At 39.6% G+C, this 14,534-nt stretch overlaps 1 non-coding gene across 1 annotated transcript; it reads right to left on the reverse strand.

The window, feature by feature from the left end:
- Window positions 1-12,639: 12,639 nt before the first annotated feature.
- Window positions 12,640-12,747, reverse strand: LOC112725409 (small nucleolar RNA R71). The gene has a single exon (XR_003164520.1). It is a non-coding gene; the product is annotated as a small nucleolar RNA R71 (small nucleolar RNA).
- Between the last annotated feature and the right edge of the window lie 1,787 nt (window positions 12,748-14,534).

Genomic DNA, 14,534 nt, shown 5'->3' on the forward strand with positions numbered 1-14,534 from the left:
TACTTTGCACAAGGATAGAGGATGTAAACTGGCGTTCAACGCCAGTTCTCTGTCCAATTCTGGTGTCCAGCGCCAGAAAAGGATCAAAAGCTGGAGTTGAACGCCCAAACTGGCACAAAAACTGGCGTTCAACTCCACAAATGGCCTCTACACGTGAATTGCTTAAATCTCAGCCCCAGCACACACCAAGTGGGCCCCATAAGTGGATCTCTGCATCATCCATGATAGTTTACTCATTTTTTGTAAACCTAGGCTACTAGTTTAGTATTTAAACAACTTTTAGAGACTTATTTTGCATCTCATGACATTTTAGATCTGAACTTTGTACTCTTTGACGGCATGAGTCTCTAAACTCCATTGTTGGGGGTGAGGAGCTCTGCTGTGTCTCGATGAATTAATGCAAGTATTTCTGTTTTCCACTCAAACACGCTTGTTCCTATCTAAGATGTTCATTCGTGCTTAACTGTGATGAAGGTGATGATCCGTGACACTCATCACCTTCCTCAAACCATGAACGTGTGCCTGACAACCACCTCCGTTCTATGTCCGATTGAATGAATATCTCTTAGATTCCTTATTCAGAGTCTCCGTGGTATAAGCTAGAACTGATGGCGGCATTCATGAGAATCTGGAAAGTCTAAACCTTGTCTGTGGTATTCCGAGTAGGATTCAATGATCGAATGACTGTGATGAGCTTCAAACTCGCGAGTGCTGGGCGTTAGTGACAGACGCAAAAGGATGAAGAATTCTATTCCAGTATGATCGAGAACCGACAGATGATTAGCCGTGCTGTGACAGAGCATGTGAGCATATTCTTCACTGAGAGGATGGGATGTAGCCATTGACGACAGTGATCCCCTACATACAGCTTGCCGTAGGAGGATGTGCGTGCGTGAATTAGAAGACAGAGGAAAGCAGAGATTCAGAAGACAAAGCATCTCCAAAACTCCAACATATTCTCCATTACTGCATAACAAGTAGCCTTTAATCCATGCTCTCCTGTTTATTTGCAATTCAACTGATAAACATAATTGACTTCCTGACTAAGATTTACAAGTAACCATAGATTGCTTCAAACCAACAATCTCCGTGGGATTCGACCCTTACTCACGTGAGGTATTACTTGGATGAACCAGTGCACTTGCCGGTCAGTGGTACGAGTTGTGAAAAGTGTGATTCACAATTTGTGCCCCAAGGAGGCTTCTCAACGTTATTGGGAAAGGTAAGTACCAATAACGTGTGTGAAGGACAAAGAGGCAACGTTAGTGGCAATGATTGTGCCACTAACGTTGAGGTTAACGTGGCTCTTACTTGGGTGGGGAACGTTAGTGAAAAAGGTGATTGTCACTAACGTTCTCAAACCCATATTTTCACTGAACGTTAACACCACTAACGTCCTGAGCTAAAGTCTCTGCCCACTTCACACTTTCTCTCTGCAAGTAAAACTAAGCCCAATGAAGAAGATAACTGCTTCAAACTCAAGATCCAAAGGCCCATACCCAAGACTTGAAGAGCCAACTAGAAGATCAGAAGAGTAGTATATATAGGAGTAGCTTTGAATTAAAAAAGGAGTTGGAAATTATAGGGAGCCTCTTGGCATAGAACTACTCTCTGTATTTTACTTTCTCTGCACTTCTAGTTTCATCATGTATTCTCCATCTTCATTTTCATTTTCCAGAGCTATGAACAACTAAACCCCTTTCATTGGGTTAGGGAGCTCTGTTGTAATTTGATGGATCAATACTAGTTTTCATTATTCTTCTTCTATCTTTTCTCTTGATTTTACTTGAAAGCTTTTGATCTTCATCCAATTGGGTAGTTATCTTGGAAAAGAAGCTATTCAAACTTAGATCTCTTCTGAACCTTGAAAGAAGAATGAAGAGATCATGCTAGAAATGCTTTCTCATGCTGGACCAAATTGGGTTTGGATGGATATGTGACTATAATCCTCTCAACACCTGATTTGGGAAATGCATGTGGTATAATCAGTGACCATACTTCATCTCTTCTCATGAGCAATTGACCAAGGAATTGGCTATTGATCAAGATTTGAGAGATTGAATTACAAGAAATTGTAATTCGATCACTTAAGATTGCCAAGGAGATCAATGAGTGCATTGATTGAGGAAGAGATGAAAATGAAATTGATCCGGAGAATGCAACATCTCCTGAGCCCAATGAACTCCCCATTTCTGATCTTACCCATTCTCTTTAATTTCTGTCATTTACTTTTATGAGCAATTACCCCATTCCCATTTAAGATTCTGCAATTTACTTTCCGTCATCTACATTCAGCTCTTTATTTCTAGCATTTACTTTTCTGTTATTTACTTTTCCGCCATTTAATTTTCTGCAATTCTCAACCCAAATTCTGATTCGCTCAACTAGAACATTCCTCTAATTAAAGTTGCTTGATCAATCAATCCCTGTGGGATTCGACCACACTCTATTGTGAGTTTTTACTTGACGACAAATTCGGTACACTTGCCGAAGGAAATTTGTTATGGGACAAGTTTTCTGTGCATCAGAAACTTCTGCTCATCTTCAAGATAAGCATATTTGAGATGTGGAGGGAGAGGTTTTAATTCCAACTTCTGATCATGGGCAGGCTCTGGATTGTCTGAAGCTTGTGAAAATGTCGAAGTGCCCTCATTGTCAGTCAAGAGGGTCCCCACACTTGGACCTTGTCCAGTGTGCCTCTCTTGTAATTCTTCCTTGTGAACTTCAGCTACAGTTTCATCTATGACATCACCCTGGAAGATAAAATGATCTTCTGGAGGGTTGTTTATGACTCCATTTAGATTGAAGATCACTATTCGGCCATCTATTTCAAAAGAGTATGTTCCTGAAAAAGCATCCAATTTGAATTTTGATGTCTTCAGGAATGGTCTTCCAAGTAGGATTGAAGATGGCTTATCTGAGTCATTATGGGACATCTCCAAGATATAAAAATCAGTGGGAAATGTAAGCCCTTTAATGTTCACTAAAACATTTTCAGCAACTCCAGCCACTGTAATAATGATTTTATCTGCTAACACAAAACGAGCTGCCAACCTTTTTAAGGGAGGGAGCCTCAAAATATCATATATAGACAAAGGCATTATACTAACACATGCTCCTAAATCACACATGCAATCATAAATTACTACTCTACCAATAGTACAACTAACTATACAAGAACCTAGGTCACTACACTTTTCAGGTAATCCTCCCATTAAAGTAGATATGGAACTACCTAAAGGAATAGTTTCTAATTCATTAATTTTGTCTTTATGTCTACATAAATCTTTTAGAAACTTTGCATATTTAGGTACCTGTTGAATAACATCAAAAAGAAGAACAGTTACCTCAACCTTTTTGAATATTTCTACCATTTTGGGATCGGGTTCCAGCTGCTTCCTGGGCTTTTTTGCAAGTTGTGGAAATGGAATGGGAGTGGTGTTTTCTGCAGTGTCTGCGCCTTTTGGTGCTTCCTCTTGTGGTTGGGCTTCTTCTTTTTCATCCATGTCCTGTATGTCCTCTTCCTCTTCAACATCTTCTATTTCTACTACCTCTTCAGCTGAGGCGTGTTCTGATGGGCTTGGCTCCTCCTGATTCCTCTCCTGCAGTGTGGTTCCAGACCTTAGGGTGATGGCATTAATGCCTCCCTTTGGATTGGGTAATGGTTGAGAGGGAATTCCAGTAGAACTTGAAGGTTGGTTATTGGAATTTTGTATTGATCCAATCTGTGAGAGAAGAGCTTGCAAAGTAGAGGTCAGACCATTCAGACTGGCATTAATATTATTCATAATGTTATTTTCTATGGTCTGTTGCCTCCGCTCAAAAGATTGTAGTAACTCTTCATTAGAAGATGAAGAAGGATGAGTAAATTGAGAGGTCTGGTGTTGGGTATTCTGTGGTCCTTGGGATTGCCTTAAGTGAAGTGCTCTGTAAGGTTGATTCTGCTGCCTGTTGTTGTTATTATTCCACCTCTGATTTCCCTGATTATCTCTGCCTCTTCTGTTATTGTTGTCCCTCCAATTCTCTTTAGAATTATCCTGCCATCCATGGTTATGATATCCACCTTGATTGTACCCTTGGTTGGGGCGGTCATAGAAGTTATGAGTGGATGCCACCATGTTGTCTTCCTGCTGGAGCTGCGGGCATTCATCAGTATAATCGCTATAATCAGCACAAATTCCGCAGATTCTGTGTGGGACTAACTGTTGGCTTTGCTGTGCTGGAGAAGGTTGAGCTTGCTGAACTTGTTGTTGATTCAATTGCATCTGCTTCAGCAAGTTGGTCATTTCACAGATACTCTGAGCTAGAGCAGCAGTCTCTCTACTAGAGGATACTTCTGCAACGGCTTTTGAACGGCCTTGTTTCTGCCTGTGGTTCCTAGTAGATTCAGCTAAGTCACTGATCAATTACCATGCCTCATCAGTGGTCTTGTACTTCTTCATAGACCCATTGCTAGCACTTTCCAATGTGGTCTTATCTTGGAGCCTCATACCCTGTGTGATATAGCTGAGTAACACTATCTTGTCAATCATGTGGTGGGGGCATGCTTCCAGAAGATTATTAAAGCGCTCCCAGTATTCGAAGAAAGTCTCGTTGTCACCCTGAACAATCGTGGAAATGTCCTTCCTCAGTTTATCAGTAACTTCAGATGGGAAGAATTTCTCCAAAAACTCTTTTCTGAGCGTATCCCAGTTGGATACATTTGCTAGGGGTTGAGTGTAGTACCACTCTCTTGCTTTTCCCTCAAGAGAAAACAGGAAAGCTTTCAGCAAAATTAAAGTTTCATCTGCACCATCACGCCTGACAGTAGAACAGGCTGCTTGGAAATCTCTCAGGTGCTTGATAGGCTCTTGAGCAGGTAAGCCATGAAACTTGGGCATCAAATTGAGCATTGCGGTCTTTATTTCAAAATTTGTAGCCACCGCTGGGTGATGCGCTTGAAACGGTTACATTGTAAAATCAGGGGCTCCTTCCTTTTGGATAGTAACTCTTCTGGCTGCCGCCATGTTACCTGTACGTAAATCAACCGAATCAGTAGAACGGGGGCTGGTTTCTTCTTCAACTGACGTTTCAGATCCGCCCTCAGAGAGGGCTAACCGATGAATGCACAAGATCCTATTGGAGGACGATGCTAAGCCAGTGGTTTAACCACAAAGGCGGCTGAATCCAGCCATGAAGGAGGTGGTGCAGAAAGAGGTCACTAAGCTACTAGAGGCTGGGATTATTTATCCCATTTCTGATAGCCCCTGGGTGAGTCATGTCCAAGTTGTCCCCAAGAAGGGAGGCATAACTATGGTTCATAATGAAAAGAATGAACTGGTTCCTACAAGAACAGTTACAGGGTGGCATATGTGTATTGACTACAGAAGGCTCAATACAGCCACCAGAAAGGATCATTTTCCTTTACCATTCATAGACCAGATGCTAGAGAGACTAGCAGGTCATGAATATTACTGCTTTTTGGATGGCTATTCAGGTTACAACCAAATTGCAGTAGATCCTCAGGACCAAGAGAAAACATCATTCATATGTCCATCTGGAGTATTTGCCTACAGAAGGATGCCATTTGGTCTGTGCAATGCACCTGCAACCTTTCAGAGGTGCATGCTCTCTATCTTCTCTGATATGGTAGAGAAATTTCTAGAAGTCTTCATGGATGACTTCTCAGTATTTGGAGACTCATTCAGCTCATGTCTTGACCATCTAGCACTTGTTCTGAAAAGATGCCAAGAGACTAACCTGGTTTTAAACTGGGAGAAATGTCACTTTATGGTGACTGAAGGAATTGTCCTTGGGCACAAAATCTCGAACAAGGGAATAGAGGTGGATGATGCGTGCAGAAATTGGCGAATTAAAAATTGTTGATTTATATACGTTGCAAGTATAGTTCCTAACTCGCCAGAAATCTACCTATCAATTTAGAAAGATGTCATAGAAATATAAATTAAAATACTGGGAGTATGAATCCTAGGTCGTCTCCCAACGGGTTGCAGAAAAATGTGCTATTTTATTAATCAGATGTTTTCAAAAAGGTTTGAGTTGAGTAAACAGGAAATTAAATTGGTGAATTTGAATAATGTAAATAAAAGCCTTGACTGGGAGTTGATTAGTCGGAATCCCTATTATTGTTGGAATAATCTCAAGATTAATTGACAATTAATGGTTGTCCTGTTTAGTTATCCTTTACTAGGTAAGGGAAAGTCAAACAAGTTGGAATGCTGCGTCTGTTCACAAGTTGCAATCCACTTAATTAAAAGAGATTGGTGTTAGTGACTAGAAGGCAATCCAACCATAAACCCAATTACAATTTTTCTTTCAAGCTTTCCAACTCAAAGGTTCCTTTCAATCAACTCCCCATCAAGTTAGGAAACTACTCGCTCATTGTGAATATAAAATTCATAGCATATGAAAAGGAATTAAGGAAAGACATTGTAAATAAAAATCAGATAGTCAATAAAAATAAAAGTGATCCTTGTATTAAATAATCCTAAAAATATTCCAATGGTAAAACTAAACAAAGCAAATAACATGGAAGAGTAAAGCCAAGTAAAGAAAATGAACTAGAATGACGAAGTCTTGATGAGGTAATAACTCTTCTCAATATCCCAATGCAAAAGCGAGAGAACATTAAAATCCTAAGAACTATGAATGTGCAGAGAGAAAACCTAGGGGAGGAATAAAAACTAGATCTAAAACTAAAACTGTGTAGAATGAATGTTGTCGTTGGTTTCTGCATGTTCTCTGGCTCTAGTCTGCTGTTCTGGGCCAAAAACTGGGTCAAAATAGGGTCCAAAATCACCCCCAGCGAATTCTGCAGATTATGCAGATCGCGCATGTCATGCGATCGCGTCGCTCATGCGGACACGTTATTCGCGTTGTTCCATGCCACGCGGTCACGTCGTCAACGCCTCCGCGTCGCTTGTGCTTTTCCATTCCGCGCGGTCGCGTGAGCCATGCGGCCACGTCACTGTGATTTCTCCTCTTCCGCGCGGTCGCATGAGCCATGCGGCCGCGTCACTTCTCGCTGGTTGTCTCCTCAATTTCTTGTGTTCTTTCCATTTTTGCTAGCTTCCTTTCCAACTCATTCATGCCCTATAAAGCCTGAAACGCTTAACACACAGATCACGACATCGAATGGAATAAAGGAGAAGTAAAATGTATAATTAAAAGTCTCTAGGAAGCAGTTTTCAATCATGTAATAATTTCAGGAAGGAAATATAAATGCATGCTATTTTAATGAATAAGTGGGTAAGGATCATGATAAAACCACACAATTAAACACAATATAAACCATAAAATAGTGGTTTATCAGTGGATCAAGCTAAGATAGAGGTAATTGAAAAATTACCACCACCTGCCAATATTAAGGCAATCAGAAGCTTTCTGGGACATGCAGGATTCTATAGGAGGTTTATAAAGGATTTTTCAAAAATTGCAATACCTCTGAGCAATCTGCTAGCTACTAATACACCATTTGTCTTTGACACAGAGTGTCTGCAGGCATTTGAGACTCTGAAAGCCAAGATATTACCATTTGAACATTACCATTTGAACTAATGTGTGATGCCAGTGACCATGCCATTGGTGCAGTATTGGGATAGAGGCATGATAAGCTTCTGCATGGCATTTATTATGCTAGCCGTGTTTTAAATGACGCGCAGAAGAATTACACAACCACAGAAAAAGAGTTGCTTGCAATGGTTTATGCCATTGACAAGTTCAGATCTTATTTAGTAGGATCAAAACTGATTGTGTACACTGACCTTATTGCTCTAAAATATCTCCTCACAAAGCAGGATTCAAAACCCAGACTCATAAGATGGGTGTTGCTTCTGCAAGAGTTTGATATAGAAATAAGAGACAGAAAAGGAACTGAGAACCAAGTAGCTGATCACTTGTTCCGGATAGAACCAGTAGCAGGAGCGTCCCTCCCTCCTACTGATATCTCTGAAACCTTTCCGAATGAGCAACTCTTTGCCATTTAAGAAGTACCATGGTTTGCAGACATTAACTATAAAGCTGTGAGATTCATACCCAAGGAGTACAGTAAGCAGCAAACAAAAAAATTGGTTTTTGATGCAAAGTACTACCTGTGGGATGAACCATATCTCTTTAAGAGATGTGCAGACAGAATAATCCATAGATGTGTGCCTAGAGAAGAGGCACAGAAGATCCTATGGCATTGCCATGGATCACAATATGGAGGACATTTCGGAGGTGAGCGAACAGCCATAAAGGTTCTCTAATGTGGCTTATACTGGCCTACTCTCTAAAGAGACTCCCGAGAGTTTGTACGTAACTGTGACAGTTGCCAGAGAGCTGGTAATCTGCCTCATGGTTATGCCATGCCTCAGTAAGGGATCTTAGAGATTGAGTTGTTTGATGTATGGAGTATTGACTTCATGGGGCCTTTCCCATCATCATATTCAAATACTTATATTCTGGTGGCAGTAGACTATGTATCTAAATAGGTAGAGGCAATTGCAACACCAACTAATGATATTAAGAGAGTGATGAAGTTCCTCCAGAAGCATATCTTCAGCAGGTTCGGTGTCCCTAGGATACTGATCAGTGATGGAGGCACTCATTTCTGCAATAAACAGCTTGACTCTGCTCTGGTCCGATATGGAATTAACCACAAAGTGGCAACTCTATATCATTCACAGACAGCAGGCTGAAGTCTCAAATAGAGAACTAAAGCGAATCCTGGAAAGGACTGTAAGTACCCGTAGAAGGGATTGGACAAGAAGTCTGGATGATGCTCTGTGGGCATACAGAACCGTATTCAAGACTCCCATAGGGACCTTTCCATACCAGCTTGTGTATGGAAAAGTGATGAGCGGATAATTTATACGCTTTTTGGCATTGTTTTTAGTATGTTTTTAGTATATTTTAGTTAGTTTTTATTATGTTTTTATTAGTTTTTAAATAAAAATCACTCTTCTGGACTTTACTATGAGTTTGTGTGTTTTTCTGTGATTTCAGGTATTTTCTGGTTGAAATTGAGGGACCTGAGCAAAAATCTGATTCAGAGGCTGAAAAAGGACTGCAGATGCTATTGGATTCTAACCTCCCTGCACTCAAAGTGGATTTTCTGGAGCTACAGAAGCCCAATTGGCGCGCTCTCAATTGTGTTGGAAAGTAGACATCTTGGGCTTTCCAGCAATAGATAATAGTCTATACTTTTCTCAAGATTTGATGCCCCAAACAGGCGTTCTAAGTCAGCTCAAGAATTCTGGCGTTTAACTCCAAAACTGGCACAAAAGCTGGAGTTAAACGCCCAAACTGGCACAAAAGCTGGCGTTTAACTCCAAGAAAAGTCTCTACACATGGAAGCTTCAATGCTCAGCCCAAGCACACACCAAGTGGGCCCGGAAGAAGATTTCTGCATTAATTAATCATTTCTGTAACTCTAGGCTACTAGTTTTCTAAAAATAGGACCTTTTGCTATTGTATTTGTAGATCTTTGATAAGTCTTATACTATCTTAGACACGTTTGGAGGCTGGCCATTCGGCCATGCCTAGACCTTGTTCTTATGTATTTTCAACGGTGGAGTTTCTACACACCATAGATTAAGGTGTGGAGCTCTGCTGTTCTTCATGAATTAATACAAAGTACTATTGTTTTTCTATTCAACTCAAGTCTATTTCTTCTCTAATATATTCATTCGCACCCAAGAACATGATGAATGTGATGATTATGTGACACTCATCACCATTCTCACCTATGAATGCGTGACTGACAACCACTTCCGTTCTACATGCAAACAAGCTTGAATGTGTATCTCTTGGGTTTCTAATCTAAGATTGGAACCTTCGTGGTATAGGCTAGAATTATTGGCGGCCATTCCTGAGATCCGGAACGTCTAAACCTTGTCTGTGGTATTCTGAGTAGGATCTGGGAAGGGATGGCTGTGACGAGCTTCAAACTCGTGATTGTTAGGCGTGTGACAGACGCAAAAGGATCAATGGATCCTATTCCAACATGATCGATAACCGACAGATGATTAGCCGTGCGGTGACAGCACATTTGGAACGTTTTCACTGAGAGGATGGGAAGTAGCCACTGACAACGGTGATACCCAACATAAAGCTTGCCATGGAAAGGAGTATGAATGATTGGAAGAAGGCAATAGGAAAGTAGAGGTTCAGGAGGAACAAGGCATCTTCATACGCTTATCTGAAATTCCAACCAAAGAATTACATAAGTATCTCTATCTTTATAGTTTTATTTATCTTTTAATTATCAATTCTCCATCACCATCTGAATTAGCCTGACTGAGATTTACAAGGTGACCATAGCTTGCTTCAAGCCGACAGTCTCCGTGGGATCGACCCTTACTCACGTAAGGTTTATTACTTGGACGACCCAGTGCACTTGATGGTTAGTTGTGTGGAATTGTGACAAAGTGTGATTCATGTTTGAGAGCTCCAAGTCCTTTGGTGCCATTGTTGATAATCACAATTTCGTGCACCAAGTTTTTGGCGCCATTGTCGGGGATTGTTCAAGTTTGGACAACTGACGGTTCATCTTGTTGCTTAGATTAGGTACTTTTCTTTTTATTTTTTAGAATTTTTAAGAATGAATTCTAGAGTTTCAAGGTGATGCTTTTATCATCACAAAAGCTGATTGATTCTCATCAATTTAGCTGCTGAATGTAATGTACTGCTGAAGCTTGGCCAACCATGTCTAATCTTTTTAGACTGAAGCTTTAGACTAACATTGCATGATTCCTGGAATTCTTATTAAAAGTTTTGAATCCCTTTATTTTATTTTCCATATAAGTTTCGAAAATCACAAAATTTTTTTTTATAAAATCATAAAAATCAAAAATAGTTTATGTTTCTTGTTTGAGTCTAGTATTAATTTTTAAGTTTGGTGTCAATTGCATTCTTCTTGCATTTTTCGAAAACATGCAATATGTTCTTCATTAATCTTCACGTTGTTCTTGATGATTTTATTGCTCTGATCTTTAAATTCTCTAGTTTTGTGTGTTTTGTTGTTTCTCATATGCATTCTCAATTTGTTAGTGTCTCCTATATGAAAATTTTTAAGCTTGGTGTCCTGCATGCATTGTCTATTTGATTTGAGTTTCCTAAGATTAATTATATTTTGATTGTTTTTCATCATTAAAAAAATAAAAAAATTCAAAAAAAAATCTCAAAACTATGTCTTTTCAAGTCAATAATACAGAGAATTGAAGATTCAGAACATTCAGCAGAGGAATCAAACTGAAAAAGCTGGGCGTTCAAAACACCCAGTGAAGAAGGAAAACTGGCGTTTCAACGCCAGCCAGGGTACCTACTTGGCTGGGCGTTTAACGCCCAAAAAGGTAGCATTTTGGGCGTTAAACGCCAGAATGGATGCCATTCTGGGCGTTTAACGCCAGGATGACACTAGAGGGAAGATTTTGTTTTTAACTCAAATTTTTTTCAAATCTTCATAATTTTTCAAAATCAAATCTTTTTCAAATCATATCTTTTCAATCATATCTCTTCAAAATCAATTTCTTTCCATTTTTTATTATTTTCGAAAATCCTTGCTATAATTAATGATGTACTTCAAAATTTTCAAGTTGTTACTTGCCTATTAAGAAAGGATCAAAAGTTTAAATTCTAGAATCATATCTTCTAATTTCTTGTTAGTCAAGTAAATCAACTTTAATTTTAAAACTTTCTTTTTTTAAAAATTGATTTTTAATCATATCTTCTCAATCATATCTTTTCAATCACATCTTTTTCAAAATCAACTCTCAATCATATCTTTTTTATTTCTAATTTCAAAATCTTTTTCAAAAATCACTTAATTTCTTTCCCAATCTTAATTTTCGAAAATCTCAATCAAATTTTCAAATTTCTTTTTATTATTTCAAAATCTTCTTAATTTATTTTCAAAAATTCATCCCCTCTTCTCACATCCTTCTATTTAAGGGACTAACACTCCTCCTCAAGGTGCAATTCGAACTCTATCCTTCTTTATATGTTCGAATTCTCTTCTATCTACCTCCTCCTTCTATTCTTCTTTTCTTCTGACACCTTAAGTAATCTCTATACTGTGACATAGAGGATTCCCTACTTTCTTGTTCTCTTCTCTTTCATATGAGCAGGAACAAAGATAAAGGCATACTTGTTCAAGCTGATCCTTAACTTGAAAGGACCTTGAAGAGAAAACTAAGAGACGCTAAAGCACAATTCTCTCTAGAGGGCCTAACAGAGCTTTTCAAAGAAGAAGAAACCATGGCAGCCGAAAACAACAATGTCAACAATACAAGGAAGGTGCTTGGTGACTTTACTGCACCTACTCCCAACTTCTATGGGAGAAGCATCTCAATCCCTGCCATTGGAGCAAACAACTTTGAGCTTAAGCCTCAATTAGTTTCTCTAATGCAACAGAATTGCAAGTTTCATGGACTTCCATTGGAAGATCCTCATCAGTTCTTAGCTGAATTCTTGCAAATCTGTGACACTGTCAAGACCAATCGGGTTGACCCTGAAGTCTACAGACTTATACTTTTTCCTTTTGCTGTAAGAGACAGAGCTAGGACATGGTTGGATTCACAACCTAAAGAAAGCCTGAACTCTTGGGAAAATCTAGTCAATGCCTTCTTGGCAAAGTTCTTTCCACCTCAAAAGTTGAGCAAGCTTAGAGTGAAAGTCCAAACCTTCAGACAGAAGGAAGGTGAATCCCTCTATGAAGCTTGGGAAAGATACAAGCAATTGATCAGAAGGTGTCCTTCTGACATGCTTTCTGAATGGAGCATCATAGGAATCTTCTATGATGGTCTGTTTGAACTGTCCAAGATGTCATTGGACAGTTCTGCTGGAGGATCTCTTCATCTGAAGAAGACGCTTGTAGAAGCTCAGGAACTCATTGAAATGGTTGCAAATAACCAATTCATGTACACTTCTGAAAGAAATCCTGTGAATAATGGGATAAATCAGAAGAAAGGAGTTCTTGAAATTGATACTCTGAATGCCATATTGGCTCAGAAAAAAATATTGACTCAGCAAGTCAATATAATTTCTCAGAGTCTGTCTGGAATGCAAGCTTCACCAGGCAGTACTAAGGAAGCTTCCTCTGAAGAAGAAGCTTATGATCCTGAGAACCCAGCAATGGAAGAGGTGAATTACATGGGAGAATCCTATGGAAACACCTATAATCCTTCATGGAGAAATCATCCAAATCTCTCATGGAAGGATCAACAGAAACCTCAACAAGGTTTCAACAACAATAATGGTGGAAAAAATAGGTTTAGCAATAGCAAGCCTTTTCTATCATCTTCTCAGCAACAAACAGAGAATTCTAAGCAGAGCCACTCTGACTTAGCAACCATTGTCTCTGATCTAATCAAAACCACTCAAAGTTTCATGACTGAAACAAGGTCCTCCATTAGAAATTTGGAGGCACAAGTGGGACAGATGAGTAAGAAAATTACTGAACTCCCTCCTAGTACTCTCCCAAGAAATATAGAAGAGAATCCAAAGAGAGAGTGCAAGGCCATAAACACGTCTCACATGGCCGAACCTGGAGAGGAGGAAGAGGCAGTGATCTCCACTGAGGAAGACCTCATTGGACTTCCACTGACCTCCATGGAGTTCCCTAATGAGGAACCATAGGAATCTGAGGCTCACACTGAGACCATAGAGATTCCATTGAATTTACTTCTACCATTTATGAGCTCTGATGAATATTCCTCCTCTGAAGTGGATGAAGATGTTACTGAAGAGCAAGTTGCTAAGTACCTTGGAGCAATCATAAAGCTAAATGCCAGGTAGTTTGGTAATGAGACTTGGGAGGATGAACCTCCATTGCTCATCAAAGAACTGGATGACTTGACTAGGCAGAGATTACCTCTGAAGAGACAAAACCCTGGAAAGTTCTCAATACCTTGTACCATAGGCACCATGACCTTTGAGAAGGCTCTGTGTGACCTGGGATCAAGTATAAACCTTATGCCTCTCTCTGTAATGGAGAAGCTAGGGTTCATTAAGGTACAAGCTGCAAGAATCTCACAAGAGATGGCAGATAATTCAAAGAAACAGGCTTATGGACTTGTAGAGGATGTCTTGGTAAAGGTTGAAGACCATCACATCTCTGCTGATTTCATAATCCTAGAGACTGGAAAGTGTATGGATGAATCCATCATCCTTGGCAGACCCTTCCTAGCCACAGCAAAAGCTGTGATTGATGTTGACAGAGGAGAATTGATCATTCAAGTGAATGAAGACTCCCTTGTGTTTAAAGCTCAAGGATACCCCTCTGTCACCATGGAGAGGAAGCATGAAGAGCTTCTCTCAATACAGAGTCAAACAGAGCCCCCACAGTCAAACTCTAAGTTTGGTGTTGGGAGGTTCCAACATTGCTCTGAACATCTGTGAGGCTCCATGAGAGCCCACTGTCAAGCTATTGACATTAAAGAAGCGCTTGTTGGGAGGCAACCCAATCTTTAATTATCTATGTTAAATTTCTATTTTCTTTTGTTATTTTATATTTTCTATAGGTTGATGATCATGTGAAGTCACAAAAATAATTG

This window comes from Arachis hypogaea, chromosome 11, assembly GCF_003086295.3.
Source record: "Arachis hypogaea cultivar Tifrunner chromosome 11, arahy.Tifrunner.gnm2.J5K5, whole genome shotgun sequence".
In the NCBI taxonomy this organism is placed as follows: Eukaryota; Viridiplantae; Streptophyta; class Magnoliopsida; order Fabales; family Fabaceae; genus Arachis; species Arachis hypogaea.